General features: G+C 31.5%; 1 long non-coding RNA gene across 1 annotated transcript; it reads left to right on the top strand.

Moving 5' to 3' along the window:
* The first annotated feature begins 768 nt into the window (after window positions 1-768).
* On the top strand, window positions 769-12,341 carry LOC127734309 (uncharacterized). The gene is made up of 2 exons (XR_007997510.1): window positions 769-2,520; window positions 11,750-12,341. It is a non-coding gene; the product is annotated as an uncharacterized LOC127734309 (long non-coding RNA).
* The last annotated feature ends 3,602 nt before the right edge of the window (window positions 12,342-15,943 follow it).

Raw genomic sequence — 15,943 nt, 5'->3', positions numbered from 1 at the left:
CCATTTTTATACGACCGCAAAAAAATTTTTGTGGTCGTATATTGGTATGACGTTGGCGTCGTCGTCGTTGTCGTCGTCGTCCAAAGACACATTGGTTTTCGCACTCTAACTTTAGTTTAAGTGAATGGATCTTTATGAAATTTTACCACAAGGTTCAATACCACAAAAGGAAGGTTGGGATTGATTTTGGGGGTTATGGTAATAACAGTAAAGGAATTAGGGGCCAAAAAGGGGCCAAAAATAAGCATTTTTGTAACTTCCAGACATAACTTGTGTGTTAGTGTATGGATATCTCTGACATTGTACCACAAGGTTCCATATCACTAAAGGAATGCTGGGATTGATTTTGGGGGTAATTGCCTCCAAATTTTAGGAATTAGGGGCCAAAAAAGGGGCAAAAAACAAGCATTTTTCTAGTTTCATGACAATAACTTGTGTGTAAGTGTATGGATCTTTCTGAAATTGTACTACAAGGTTCCATATCACAAAGGGAAAGCTGGAATTGAGTTTGGGGGTAATCGCCCAAAACGTTTAGGAGTAAGGGGCCAAAAAGGGGCCAAAAAACACATTTTTTTCTAGTTTCCAGACAATAACTTGTGTTCAAGTGTATGGATCTCTCTGAAATTGTACTGCAAGGTACCATACCACAAAGGGAAGGCTGGGATTGAGTTTGGGGGTGATGAATCATAATGGGGGTTCAAAAAATTTTGGGGGGGGATTTATTTTTTTTTCCTTTTTTTTCTTTTTTTCCTTTTTTGTTTCTTTTAAAATTTTCCATTTTAAGTTGGTTATTTCTGATTTATATTTAAAATCAAATAATAATGATATGGTAGGAGATACACACCAAACAGGATGTGTAAATTATTATATAATAAGTATTGTGCAATAGCAAGAAATTTTCAATTGCACAGTATTGCACAATAGCAAGAAATCTTCAATTGCACAGTATTGCACAATAGCAAGAAATCTTCAATTGCACAGTATTGCGCAATAGCAAGAAATATCCAATAGCACAATATTGCGCAATAGCAAGAAATTGTCAATTGTACAGTATTGCGCAATAGCAAGAAATATTTAATAGCACAGGATTGTGCAAAAGAAGATACTTCCTATAAATTGCTTATTTCTTGACCAATTTCAATGGGGTTTTATTCTTGATTTCATGGGGTTCTTTAATATGCTGAATCTAACCGTGTATTTAGTTTTTGGATTTTGGGCCCCGTTTTTAAATTGGTCCACATTGAGGTCCAAAGGGTCCAAAATTAAACTTTGTTTGATTTCATCAAAAATTGAATTATTGGGGTTCTTTGATATGCCGAATCTAACTGTGTATTTAGATTCTTAAATTTTGGTTCCGTTTTCAAATTGGTCTACATTAAGGTCCAAAGGGTCCAAAATTAAACTTAGTTTGATTTTAACAAAAATTGAATTCTTAGGGTTCTTTGATATGCTGAATCTAAACATGTATTTAGATTTTTGATTATGGGCCCAGTTTTCAAGTTGGTCCAAATCGGGGTCCAAAATTAAACTTTGTTTGATTTCAACAAAAATTGAATATATGGGGTTCTTTGATATGCTGAATCTAACCATGTATTTAGATTTTTGATTTTTGGGCCCCGTTATCAACTTTGTCCACATTGAGGTCAAAAGGGTCCAAAATTAAACTTTGTTTGATTTCATCAAAAATTGAATTATTGGGGTTCTTTGATATGCCGAATCTAACCGTGTATTTAGATTCTTAATTTTTGGTTCCGTTTTCAAATTGGTCTACATTAAGGTCCAAAGGGTCCAAAATTAAACTTAGTTTGATTTTAACAAAAATTGAATTCTTAGGGTTCTTTGATATGCTGAATCTAAACATGTATTTAGATTTTTGATTATGGGCCCAGTTTTCAAGTTGGTCCAAATCGGGGTCCAAAATTAAACTTTGTTTGATTTCAACAAAAATTGAATATATGGGGTTCTTTGATATGCTGAATCTAACCATGTATTTTGATTTTTGATTTTTGGGCCCCGTTATCAACTTTGTCCACATTGAGGTCAAAAGGGTCCAAAATTAAACTTTTGTTTGATTTCATCAAAAATTGAATTCTTGGGGTTCTTTGATATGCTGAATCTAACCATGTATTTAGATTTTGGATATTGGACCATAATAGGTGAATGTCCAATTTAAAATTTTTAAGTTCTTAGACCACATTAAATCTGTGTTAGAAACCTATGCTGTGTCAAATATTTAATCACAATCCAAATCCAAAGCTGTATCAAGCTTGAATGTTGTGTCCATACTTCCCCCAACTGTTCAGGGTTCGACCTCTGCGGTCGTATCAAGCTGCGCCCTGCGGAGCATTTTATCTAAAATGCTTTCTTAAATCCTAGACACTGGATGAGTTTTGTATGACCTGTCTAAAAAGATATTCCTGTAAAATTTAATATGATGTAGGTACCGGTAGATTTATTACTATATAAACATAAATGTCTTTTATTCATCAGACAGTAAAATACTAAGTCTCCCAAATAAAGGTTTTTTGTCGAGCCTTCGACTTTTGTCGAAAAAGCGAGACATAGCGATCCTACATTCCGTCGGCGTCGTCGTCGTCGTCGTCGTCGGCGGCGGCGTCCACAAATATTCACTCTGTGGTTAAAGTTTTTGAAATTTTAATAACTTTCTTAAACTATCCTGGATTTCTACCAAACTTGGACAGAACCTTGTTTATGATCATAAGATTATATTCAAAAGTAAATTTTGTAAAAAAAAAATTCCATTTTTTCCGTATTTTACTAATAAGTGGACTTAGTTTTTCTGCCAGGAAACATTACATTCACTCTGTGGTTAAAGTTTTTGAAATTTTAATAACTTTCTTAAACTATCCTGGATTTCTACCAAACTTGGAAAGAAGCTTGTTTATGATCATAAGATAGTATCCAAAGTAAATTTTGTAAAAAAAAAATTCCATTTTTTCCGTATTTTACTTATAAATGGACTTAGTTTTTCTGCCAGTTAACATTACATTCACTCCGTGGTTAAAGTTTTAAAAATTTTAACAACTTTCTTAAACTATCCTGGATTTGTACCACACTTGGACAGAAGCTTGTTTATGATCAAAAGCTAGTATCTAGAAGGAAATTTTGATAAAATTTTGTTCCATTTTTTCTGTATTTTACTTATAAATGGACTTAGTTTTTCTTCCAGTCAACAGTACATACATTCTGCAGTTTAAGTTTTTAAAACATTTATTAGATTCATAAATTATCCTGGATTTTTACCAAACTTGGACAGAAGCTTCTTACAATCAAAAGATAGTATAGAGAGGAATATTTTTATTAATTTTTTTCCTCATTTTTGTTGAGCCTGCGATTAACACCAAAAGTAGGCGAGACACTGGGTTCCGCGGAACCCTTACGAATTTTTTTATTCATTTCTTACAGTCTTATTTACTGAACATCATTAGTGTTGTCCTATAATACACGGTCAGTAAATTTTTAATTGGGTGAAAGGTCAGCTTTAGTCCCCATATAAAATTTACTGACCTTGTATATACAATATTAGGCTACTGATGGGCTGAGTAGTATTTATACCCTACCAACAATCTGATACTTTGAAAGAAAAAAAGCATCAGTATCTATAAGGTAAGATATAGGATAAATATTGTTACACAAAAAACTTCCAAGTGAAAATTCTTTGGTAAGAATAGCTGCCAGAAGTTTGGTACAGATGTCAATTCACTTAAATTTCTGTTGGTAGAACTTCATCTGCAGAGAAAATGTGAATTTTCAAATTTGGTAAAGAGGAAGGTAATTGGGTTGATTTGATTAAATCCAAAATAGAAAATATTTAATTTGGGAGACTTGAGATCACCAACTGTAACATGTTGTATGTTACACGATCAGCTGAATCATAGAACTCATTTCACATCATATTGTTATTTTATTATTTTTATATTGCCAATTGTTTTTATTGAATTATAAAAAATGAAATAAAATGTGAACAACAAATATTTCTGTTAGATTACTGATAAAGCCATAGAAATGAATATCCCTTTTTAGCTCACCTTAAGATCCAGTGGTAGCTTTTGTGATCACTTGGCGTCCGTCGTCTGTTAACTTTTACAAAGATCATCTCCTCTGAAACTATTTGGCCAAACTTGGCCACAATGGGGTATCTAGTTTAAAAAATGTGTTTGATGACCCCCCCCCCCCCCCCCCCCCCCCCAGAAAACAAACATTGCCTATTTGGAAAAAAGCTATAAATAGAGAAAATCTGACAAAGGCAGAAGTGTTCAGAATGATGAGATCTACCTAATGTCCATTTACATCAAAACTGTCAAACTACACTATAATTCAGTAATACATAAGCTATAACTGCTGACTACCACTTCATTTTAACTCTGGTGGATATTTGTCTCGTTGGCAATCATACTACATCTCATTTTTATATATGTATAAAAGATGGATTATCCATCATTTCTTCATTTTGAAATATAAAGCTTGATACAAATAAAAAACACTGCTGTCACAAAATTAGCACATATAGCTATGTCTCACATTGTTGAAATTCTTTGCAGGCAAGATAATAAAACAAAGACATTTACAGGTCATTCAATAACAGAAATTGCCAATACCATGTGTAAAGTTCTTAGTCTAGACAAGTTCTGTTTAAGAATTTAACAGACACCCAAAGATCTGTCATTAGCTTAAACATTTGAACTCTGAACTCTACAGTAGAAGTTTTTACCTTTAATCTCACAAACCTATTGGTATACAACTTATATTTTTTATTTTAGGCTATAAATGAACTCAACACTAAGAAATGTTTAAACATTTATTAAAAAGACAAAAAAAATTCAATAACAAATATTTCAAACAAATATAAATATCACAAATCTAATATCAGATGTGTGTTAATATAAACCGTCATTTAACTTACATACTATTCTAAATAGAGAATATACTATGACTTTTTTCAATATCACACTCTTATCAACCAAATACACCAATATAATCCAAAGAGATTTGGTAAAGAGATAACATTGATAAAGGGTTGATATATCCTGTGATATTGAGAAAGCCATAATATAGACACTTTATTCAGATAAGGGGTTTGATTAAGCCTTTTTCAACAATGACTTATATCAATATCAGGGATGGTTGATACAGACTGATTGCCATTGATTGTATTTCATCTAAATTTTACTTGATTTACTACTACGTATATAATAGATATAAAAACTATTATTACAAATATATTATCAACTGGTCACCCTTTCTTTAAATTCAAAATTAGCTAGACAATAATTTCATTGAAGGAAGGTTCATTTCTCATATTGTTCAATATACACTTTCCTACCTAAGGTCGGTGGTTTTCTCCAGGGACCCCAGCTTCCTACACCAATAAAAAACTGACCGCCATGAAATAGCACAATAGTGTTTAAAGTGGACTTAAACACCAATCAATCAATCAATATACACATTAAATGCAGACATTTCTCAGATTTCACTTAAGATTTTGTAAATAGTTCAGTTAAATTACTTCGAAAAAAGTTAACAGCAGAAAACTAGACATCTTTGTCAAAACCTAGAAATATAAATACAAAACTGTGATACTACAAATTTTGATATTGGCTCAAAGACATTTTGCTAATAACTCTGCTTGTGATAAAAAGAGGTAATTGGTCTTACATTTTTTTTAATACTTTTCTTTTGTTTTTCCTTATGAGTTTTTCTAGAATATTGCTGAAAACTTTCAATGAAGATGATTAATATTTGATGAAATTCCTTCTGTTCTAATGAAATGATCAGATTTAATTTAGAATTTCATGTTTTTATTTTAGGAATTGATACGTGTCTATCAAATAAAAAAACCACTTATACCAAGCAGAGATTATACAATACCTCCAACTAAAAAACCATTAATACAATCTAAATCAGACAATGGTGCAACTTCACGTGTAAAAGGAAAGAAATGATTTACATACGGAAGCTAAAACACACAATGGTACACCACCATCTAGGAAAGGAAAGAAATGAAGCTCATAAAGAAGAAGTTGGGAAAAATTTCCGAGCAAGCTAGATTACACATAATGCAGACCTTATTTTTAATGTGCCTTTACTTATTTTTATTCATTATCAATAATTAATACTCAAAACTCACCACTATGTTTTCAGTGTTTTTTAAGGACTTATAGAATAGTGTGCAAATAAGAATCATGTTAAAACCTGACTTCAGTGAAACATTAAATATTTCTTACATATTATTATTTCTATTGTTTTGTTGTTATCTAGTCATGTAAAAACTTCAGTATGAGTAGATGTTGCTTTCTTTTGCAGAAAGAGAGCATTCCTATTTCCATACTCATACATGTTTTGTTTTCAACAGTGCAGATATTTATTTGCCTTTATTTTCAGCATTTATTTTACTTTTTTACCTGTTAGGCCATGCAATTTTAAAATTAGGTGATACTTTGTAAAATGACTACTAGTGTTGCACAAACCAAATGATAAAAACCTGAGTCTATTACAAGTGCATTGTTACATTAGCTTTTAAAACTGACAGCTTTTGAAAATATGATCCCTCTGGCATAGCTTGCTGTTATACAGAAGTGAAGTCAGAGCCAGCTGTCAACCTAAGCAAGTTTAAATTCTACAAATGATGCAACATTTATAATGGAGCTTGCTACATTGAAGAAAATAGTTGTTTAGTCACTTGGTTTGTGCAAAAAATTCTGTTGATTTTAATGGTAGGTAAAATTATGAAACAAATAATTATTGGTTTCATTCTGTCTGATCACAGAAATTTAAATTTGATTTGTTATCCATCTTTATTTGTAAATCATTGAGTTGTCTCCCTTTGCAGGATTCTTTTCATTGCATTCTACAGAATATCATCTCCTTTGAACAGCATTGGTCGTAATTTTTGTCGAGCCTGCGACTTTTGTCGCAGAAAGCTCGACATAGGGATAGTGATCCGGCGGCGGCGGCGGCGGCGTTAGCTTACTTCTTAAAAGCTTTATATTTTAGAAGGTAGAAGACCTGGATGCTTCATACTTTGTATATAGATGCCTTATATTACAAAGTTTCCGCCTGTCATATGTCCATTGTCCTTGACCTCATTTTCATGGTTCAGTGACTACTTGAAAAAAAAGTCAACATTTTTTGTAATGTTAATTTCTTTCTTATTATGAGTAATAGGATAACTATATTTAGTATGTGTGTACCTTGCAAGGTCCTCATGCCTGTCAGACAATTTTCATTTGACCTCGACCTCATTTCATGGATCAGTGAACAAGGTTAAGTTTTCGTGGTGAAGTCCATATTTCAGATACTATAAGCAGTAGGTCTACTATATTTGGTATATGGAATGATTGTAAGGTGTACATGTCCAACTGGTAGGTGTCATCTGACCTTGACCTCATTTTCATGGTTCAGTGGTCAAAGTTAAGTTTTTGAGTTTTGGTCTTTTTTTCTAATACTATATGCAAACTATAAATGGTGTATGGAAATATTTTATGATGTACATGTCAGTCTCACAGGTTTTATTTGACCTTGACCTCATTTTCACGGTTCATTTCTCAGTGTTAAGTTTTTGTGTTTTGGTCTGTTATTCTTCAACTATAAGCAATAGATCAACTATATTTGATGTATGGAAGGATTGTAAGGTGTATATGTCTGTCTGGCAGGTATCATCTGACCTTGACCTCATTTTCATGGTTCATTGGTCAATGTTAAGTTTGTTTCTTAGATACTATAAGCAATAGGCCAACTATATTTAATGCCTAAATTGATTGTAAGGTGTACATGTCTGTCTGGCATGGTTCATCTGACCTTGACCTCATTTTCATGGTTCATTGGTCAATGTTAAGTTTTCTTGTTTAAGACTGTTTCTTAGAAACAATAAGCAATAGGTCAACTATGTTTGGTTTATTGTAAGGTGTACATGTATTTCTCATTTGGTTTATCTGACCTTGACCTCATTTTCTTGGATCATGTTAAGTTTATGTGTTACTTGTAGTAAAGCTTTGTATTTAGGACTATCAACATAAAATCAATGGTTAGTAAAGAAGGCGAGACATTTCAGCGTGTACACTCTTGTTACTTGTTATATATTAACTTAGCAATAACTCTAATTATTAAAGAATTTGTATTTCATTTCACATCAATACATTTGATTTTACATTTCATGTTTTCTTCATTAGTTTCATTTCTTATGGTAGTTACTGAACAAAGATGTACATTTTATTTGTGATAGTATTTTTAGTTTAAGTTTTTATACGACCCCAAATTTTTGCGGTCGTATATTGGTATCACGTCGTCAGTGTCGTCCGAAGACATTTGGTTTCCGGACAATAACTTTAGTATAAGTAAATATAAATATATGAAATTTAAACACAAGGTTTGAAACCACAAAAGGAAGGTTGGGATTGATTTTGGGGGTTATTATAAAAAAGAAGATGTGGTATGATTGCCAATGAGACAACTCTCTACAAGAGACCAAATGACACAGAAATTAACAACTATAGGTCACTGTACGGCCTTCAACAATGAACAAAGCCCATACCGCACAGTCAGTTATAAAAGGCCCCGAAATGACAATGTAAAACAATTCAAACGAGAAAACTAACGGCCTAATTTATGTAAAAAAAATGAACGAAAAACAAATATGTAACACATAAACAAACGACAACCACTGAATTACAGGCTCCTGACTTGGGACAGGCACATACATACAGAATGTGGCGGGGTTAAACATGTTAGCGGGATCCCAACCCTCCCCCTAACCTGGGACAGTGGTGTAACAGTACAACATAAGAACAAACTATAAAAATCAGTTGAAAGAGGCTTAACTCATCAGATGGATAAAAATACAAATACTACAAATACAAGTGGATTATGGTCCCTATGGTTTATGAATTAGGGGTCGAAAAGGGGCCCAAATAAGCATTTTTCTAGTTTCCAGACAATAACTTGTGGAACAGTGTATGGAATTGTCTGAAATTGTACCACAAGTTTCCATACCACAAAGGGATGGTTAGGATTGGCTTTGGGGGGTTATGGCTCAATCTGTTAGGAATTAGCGGCAAAAAAGGGGGAAAACAAGGGTTCCCTGGTTAATGGACAATTACTTTAGCTTTGTTTCTTTATGTTGGTACTTTTTGCTATTTGTTTGCTAGTTCTAGTATGATATATTTTTTAGCTGTTTCTAGAAACATCAAATACTGTGATTTAAATACATATAATATTGTAATAGTATTTCTCTAATTCTTCGTCAATTTATCCCTTTCTGCACCCATGGTATAAAAAAAATTTAATCAACGTGTGGTTCGTTTGATCTCAGTTCTTCATTGGTTAAAATCCGATTATGACGTCGAATTTTCTTGCTTTCCTCTGAATTTCCTATTGTGACGGCATGAAAAAAGGCGACCATGCCTGATGACGTCACATAGAAAGAACACATCTTTTTGCAGATCATTCGAAAAGAAGGAATAAATTTGCCTGCGTATTGTTTGAAAATCATTAGAGAATTAGATTCCACCACCAAATCTCGTGTAATACGATATTTATCCACTCTCGACAGTTGAATTTTGAATATTTAAAACGCTCGGCGAGCCTCGCGTTTTAAATTTGAAAATTTAACTGTCTCGAGTGGATAAATATCGTATCACACTCGATGCAGTGGTAGAATCTATATATATCAAAGGGTTCAGTGGTGATAAAATTTTATACTCAGAATTGGTTATTCTTTGTTTGGGTTTTTTTTTGCATTAGAGATACCTCCCTTACAATGGTTTTGTTATAAAGAAAATGTTGTATTCTCTTGAGGTGGTTAGCTGTCAATTTATTTTTAGAAGTTACTCTTAAATGCTGATGAAGGAATTTTATTTTTAGATATTACTATAAAATGTTGCTGATGAAGGTTTTTTAATTTTAGCCATGATTATGATGTCATTTTTTATTTAATACTTTTATGATGTATTTAAATGGGTTTTTATGGTTGCAAAGTCCTAGCTGTCAATTTATTTTTAGAAGTTACTATTAAATGCTGATGAAGGAATTTTATTTTTAGATATTACTATTAAATGTTGCTGATGAAGTATTTTTTAATTTTAGCCATGATTATGATGTCAATACTTTTATGATGTATTTAAATGGGTTTTTATGGTTGCAAAGTCCTAGCTGTCAATTTATTTTTAGAAGTTACTATTAAATGCTGATGAAGGAATTTAATTTTAGATATTACTATAAACAAGCATTTTTTTCTAGTTTCAGGACAATAATTGTGTATAAGTATTTTGATTGCTCTGAAATTGTACCACAAGGTTCAATACCACAAGTAGAAGGTTGGGATTTATTTTGGGGGTAATTGCCCAATCCGTTCCGGAATTAGGGGCCAAAAAGGGTATGAAACAAGCATTTTTCTTGTTTTCAGACAATAACTTGTTAAGTGTATGGATGTCTCTTAATTTGCACTAAATATTTTTTTTTGGAGGGGGGGATTAATTTTTTTTTTCCTCAAGATTTAAGAAACTCAATAACATGTATCCAAAGAAAAATATTGGGGGTCACAATTTATTTTGCTGATTCTTTGTATGTAGTCTGAAAACAGATTTACTAAGTATTGCACAACAGCACAGTGTATTGCACAACAGCAAGAAATCTTCAATTGAATGTAAATTCAAATCATACAACCAATTTCAAGTTCTTTGACTACATTTATTCTGTGTTAGAAACCTATAATGTGTCAAATATTTAATTGCAATCCAAATTCAGACCTGTATCAAGCTTGAATATTGCGTCCATTTTTGCCTCAACTGTTCAGGGTTGGACCTCTGCAGTCATATCAAGCTGTGCTCGGCGAAGCAGTTTATTAATGTATCAATTGTTTTTAGATAAAAGTAAATGTAGGAGAAATGTTTCCTAGATTGAGGTAAACATGCTGTAAATATTAATTCTACATGTTTTAGTCTTTTAGTGGTCTGGTACAATGAAAAAGGTCAGTGTTTTCCATAGAGGGTTTATACATAATAGTAACCCCATGCTTTAATTAAGCCTCTTATTTTTCAAAATGTGATAATACCTATTATAAGCGACATCCTTTCAGTCAACCCCCCCTCCCCCCCCCCCCCCCCCCAAAAAAAAAAAGAAAAATAAATCTATACTGAAACAATTTCTAGGAAAAGCACTGAAAGTTTTAAGAAAAATGTTTTTAATGCCCCACCTAAGGGAATTATGTTTCTTCAGTCCGTGCGTCTGTTTGTCCGTCTGTCCCGCTTCAGGTTAAAGTTTTTGGTCAAGTTAGTTTTTGATGAAGTTGAAGTCCAACCAACTTGAAACTTAATGCACATGTTCCCTATGATATGATCTTTCTAATTATGGTGCCAAATTAGAGTTTTGACCCTAATTTTACGGTCCACTGAACATAGAAAATGTTAGTGCGAGTGGGGCATCTGTGTACTATGGACACATTTTGTTTGGTATTAGACAATCAGTACCGGTAACCATTTATCTTACTGAATTACTTATCCATGTTACAAATGTTTCTTGTGAAAGCAAATATTTGATATGTATAAAGAATAGTGCTGAAGTCTATTTTCTAAAATGCTTTCTTAAATCCTAGACGCTGGATGAGCTTTGTATGACCTGTCTAAAAAGATATTCCTGTAAAATTTAGTATGCTGTAGGTAATGGTAGATTTATTACTAAAACATAAATGTCTTTTATTCACCAGACAGTAAAATACTAAATCTCCCAAATAAAGTTTTTTTTTATTCATTTCTTACAGTCTTATTTACTGAACATCATTAGTGTTGTCCTATAATACACGGTCAGTAAATTTTTAATTGGGTGAAAGGTCAGCTTTAGTCCCCATATAAAATTTACTGATCTTGTATATGCCATATTAGGTTACTGATGGGCTGAGTAATATTAAAACCCTACCAACAATCTGATACTTTGAAAGAAAAAAAGCATCAGTATCTATAAGGTAAGATATAGGATGAATATTGTTACCCAAAAACTTCAAAGTGAAAATTCTTTGGTAAGAATAGCTGCCAGAAGTTTGGTACAGAAGTCAATTCACTTAAATTTCTGTTTGTAGTACTTTATCTGCAGAGAAAAATGTGAATTTTCAAATTTTGGTAAAGAGGATGGTAATTGGGATGATTTTATTAAATCCATAATAGTAGATATTTAATTTGGGAGACTTGAGATTACCAACCGTAGCAGGTTGTATGTTACATGATCAGCTGAATCATAGAACACATTTCACATCATATTGTTATTTTATTATTTTTATATTGCCAATTGTTTTTATTGAATTATAAAAAATGAAATAAAATGTGAACAACAAATATTTCTGTTAGATTACTGATAAAGCCATAGAAATAAATAGCCCTATTTAATGATGAGATCTACCTAATGTCCATTTACATCAAAACTGTCAAACGACACTATAATTAAGTAATACATAAGCTATAACTGCTGACTACCACTTCATTTTAACTCTGGTGGATAGTATATTTATTGGCAATCATACTACATCTCATTTTTATATATGTATAAAAGATGGATTATCCATCATTTCTTCCTTTTGAAATATAAAGCTTGATACAAATAGTTAACACTGCTGTCACAAGATAAGCACATATAGCTATGTCTCACATTCTTGGAATTATTTGCAGGCAAGATAATAAAACAAAGACATTTACAGGTCAATCAATGTCAATGACAGAAATTGCCAATACCATGTGTAAAGCTCCTGGTCTAGACAAGTATTGTGTAAGAATTTAACAGACACCAAAAGATCTGCCATTAACTTGAACACTTGAACTCTGAACATTACAGTAGAAGTTTTTACCTTTAATTTCACAAACCTATTGGTATACAACTAATATTTATTATTTTAGGCTATAAATGAACTCAACACGAAGAAATGTTTAAACATTTATTAAAAAGACAAAAAAAAAAATTCAATAACAAATATTTCAAACAAATATAAATATCACAAATCAAATATCAGATGTGTGTTAATATAAACCGTCATTTAACTCACATACTATTCTAAATAGAGAATATACTATGACTTTTTTCAATATCACACTCTTATCAACCAAATACACCAATATAATCCAAAGAGATTTGGTAAAGAGATAACATTGATAAAGGGTTGATATATCCTGTGATATTGAGAAGCCATATCATAGACACTTTATAATATACCTAATATAAATGTTTTTCCTCTGACATTGACTTTATTCAGATAAGGGGTTTGATTAAGCCTTTTCAACTATGACATATCAATATCATCAAGGATGGTGGATACAGACTGATTGCCATTGATTGTATTACATCTAAATTTTACTTGATTTACTACTAAGTATATAATGAATATAAAAACTATTATAACAAATATGTTATCAACTGGTCACCCTTTCTTTAAATTCACAAATAGACTAGACAATAATTTCATTAAAGGATTTCACAAGTGCATATGTGAAATGTCTGACCTGCTTACTGGCCATGATTAATTTTAAGTTGAAAGATTTAAAGATAAAGGTTTTACTACAAGTATCACATACACTTAACATTAACAGTGATCCATGCCAATGAAATCAAGGTCAGATATACCCTGCCAGACAGAAATGTACAATTAACATACATTCCATGCACCAAATATTGTTACAGTATTTATGATACAGACCAAACCATGAAAACTTAACATTAATGACCAATGAACCATGAAAATGAGTCAAGGTCAGAATATACATGCAAGACAGACATTTACACCTTACAATCATTTCCTACACCAAATATAGTTGACCTATTGCTTATAGTATCTTAGAAGAGGACCAAACTACAGAAACTTAACATTAACCAATGAACCATGAAAGAGAGGTTAAGGACAGGTGATACCTGTGGGATAGACATTTAATTAATGATAAACACAAGAATAATAAATTTGGATAAAGAACTAGTCACTTGTTTACTAAAATACTTTTAAAATCAGTAAGTGTTTACTGCTGTAAGGAAATCTGTTAGTGAGATATTGCTACTGGAATTTGTCAATTTTTCTATCATACTGATTCATGTTAACTTAAAAATGTATGTAAATTCTACTTTTTGTAACTATTGAAAGAGAGTTGACCAGATGACAAAATGTATATTTCATATTTTTTATTTGTAAATATTAATTATCTTTTTTATAAATATGCTATAACCTTCTAACAATCAATGTCAACAGAGATAAACATAATTCTAATTTTTTAAATACCAAACTTCACATCTATATAGATGTGAGTTTTTTTTCATGGGTTTTTGTTGTTGCTGTCTTTGGGTAAAAATTACCCAACATTTATGAATCATGAATACATGTAACTGTGTGAATGAAGTTATACACATTTTAAAATGATGAAGTGTAACAAAAAGACTTCTATGTCAACTTAACTTTACAAAAGGCAATCTACTGTATAATTTAAAAGCAATATGGAAAAAAATCACAACTTAAAGGCTACAAAGACTAACGCTATGTTTCTTGCATCATTAGTGAATTCGTTGGGATAAAATTTCATTGTATTAATGCTAGGAGGTGTGTATAATTTGTTCCTATATTCTTATTCATAAAATAAGAAAAATTGTTTGCTTTACTATACTTTTTATATTTTAAGTCCATACTGACATTTAAGTTCTAGAATATGAAATCATTATATACTATGACTGTTATTATTTTTCCACTTACATGTACTAAGCACCCAATGAAAGCACTGTGGAATTCAATCAATGAGTAGGTGTATGAGAAATGTTGAAATTACTAATTCTGGCATGTACTCAATTTACAAAATGCTTTTAACTGGTACAATGCACACCTCTCATGGGATGATCAGTGAGCAACAAAAGCTATGAAAAAGTAATCACAAGCAAATTGATTTCTTACAGCAACATACTTATCATCAGTAAGTTAATAAAAAAAATATATACAAAATGCCTTTAAAAGTAATATTCATGAGGAAGTTGCCATTATTGTGTCACTCCATTTTCTCATACCATCAAGGCTTTTACACATAATTTCATTTAACTAACAGCTAAATACCATCCACAAAATAAACACAAGTATACTATTAAAGTATTAATCTATGTGAGTATAATTTTTTATGGTTTGTTCAGGTCAGTTATAAATTGGTGGTTTTACGACAAAATAGAATATAAACTTGTCCTTAGGTAACAATTTTGTGGTTAGAGGGAACAATAAAATTCATGAAAATTGGTACCCATAAACAATTATATTTCACAGGATTTATGAAGAATTGTAAAAAAAACTATTTTCTGAGTGATTTATTGTTCCTGACTTTCTTTGGTGGACATCACATTACTGTCGCTTGATACATTTCTGGAGAAAAATGTGAAATATTCCTCTCAATAAACAAATACCCTGTAATAAATATAATTATAAAAATGCATGCCATATTTATTTTTATGTTTGTTAAATCTGTGGGACTAGAAATACATTAGGGTTTGGATGGGGTGCTTCAATTTTGTATTCTTTAATTCTTTTATCCATAATGAAATTTTTCTCTATTCTTTATAAAATGTTTCCCATTATTCTCTAGTCTTCATATTTTAGCACCCTATTATTCTCTATTCTTTACTTTCTTGGCCTACTTTTCTCTATTCTATATTTTTTTGGGCTAATTTTTCTGTAATATTAGCCCATTATTCTCTATTCGGTAAACCCCATCAAGACCCTCATACATGTGAAATGACATAAAAGTGTGGTTACATATCTACAAACATCCAATGCCAATTATATCAAAGTTAACCATTCATACATTTGAATTACAATAGCTAAAATATTGTAACCTTTCATATATTAATTACAAAACACACTATTTCCATCAAATAAACTAAGTACAAATAAACAGCCATTTCAATAACATCAAAATGTTCAAAATCATGTGAC

This window comes from Mytilus californianus, unplaced genomic scaffold (genome assembly GCF_021869535.1).
Source record: "Mytilus californianus isolate M0D057914Y unplaced genomic scaffold, xbMytCali1.0.p SCAF_3, whole genome shotgun sequence".
Classification (NCBI taxonomy): domain Eukaryota; kingdom Metazoa; phylum Mollusca; class Bivalvia; order Mytilida; family Mytilidae; genus Mytilus; species Mytilus californianus.
The sequence above is the reverse complement of the archived record's forward strand: the minus strand, read 5'-3'. Positions and strand labels throughout refer to the sequence as shown.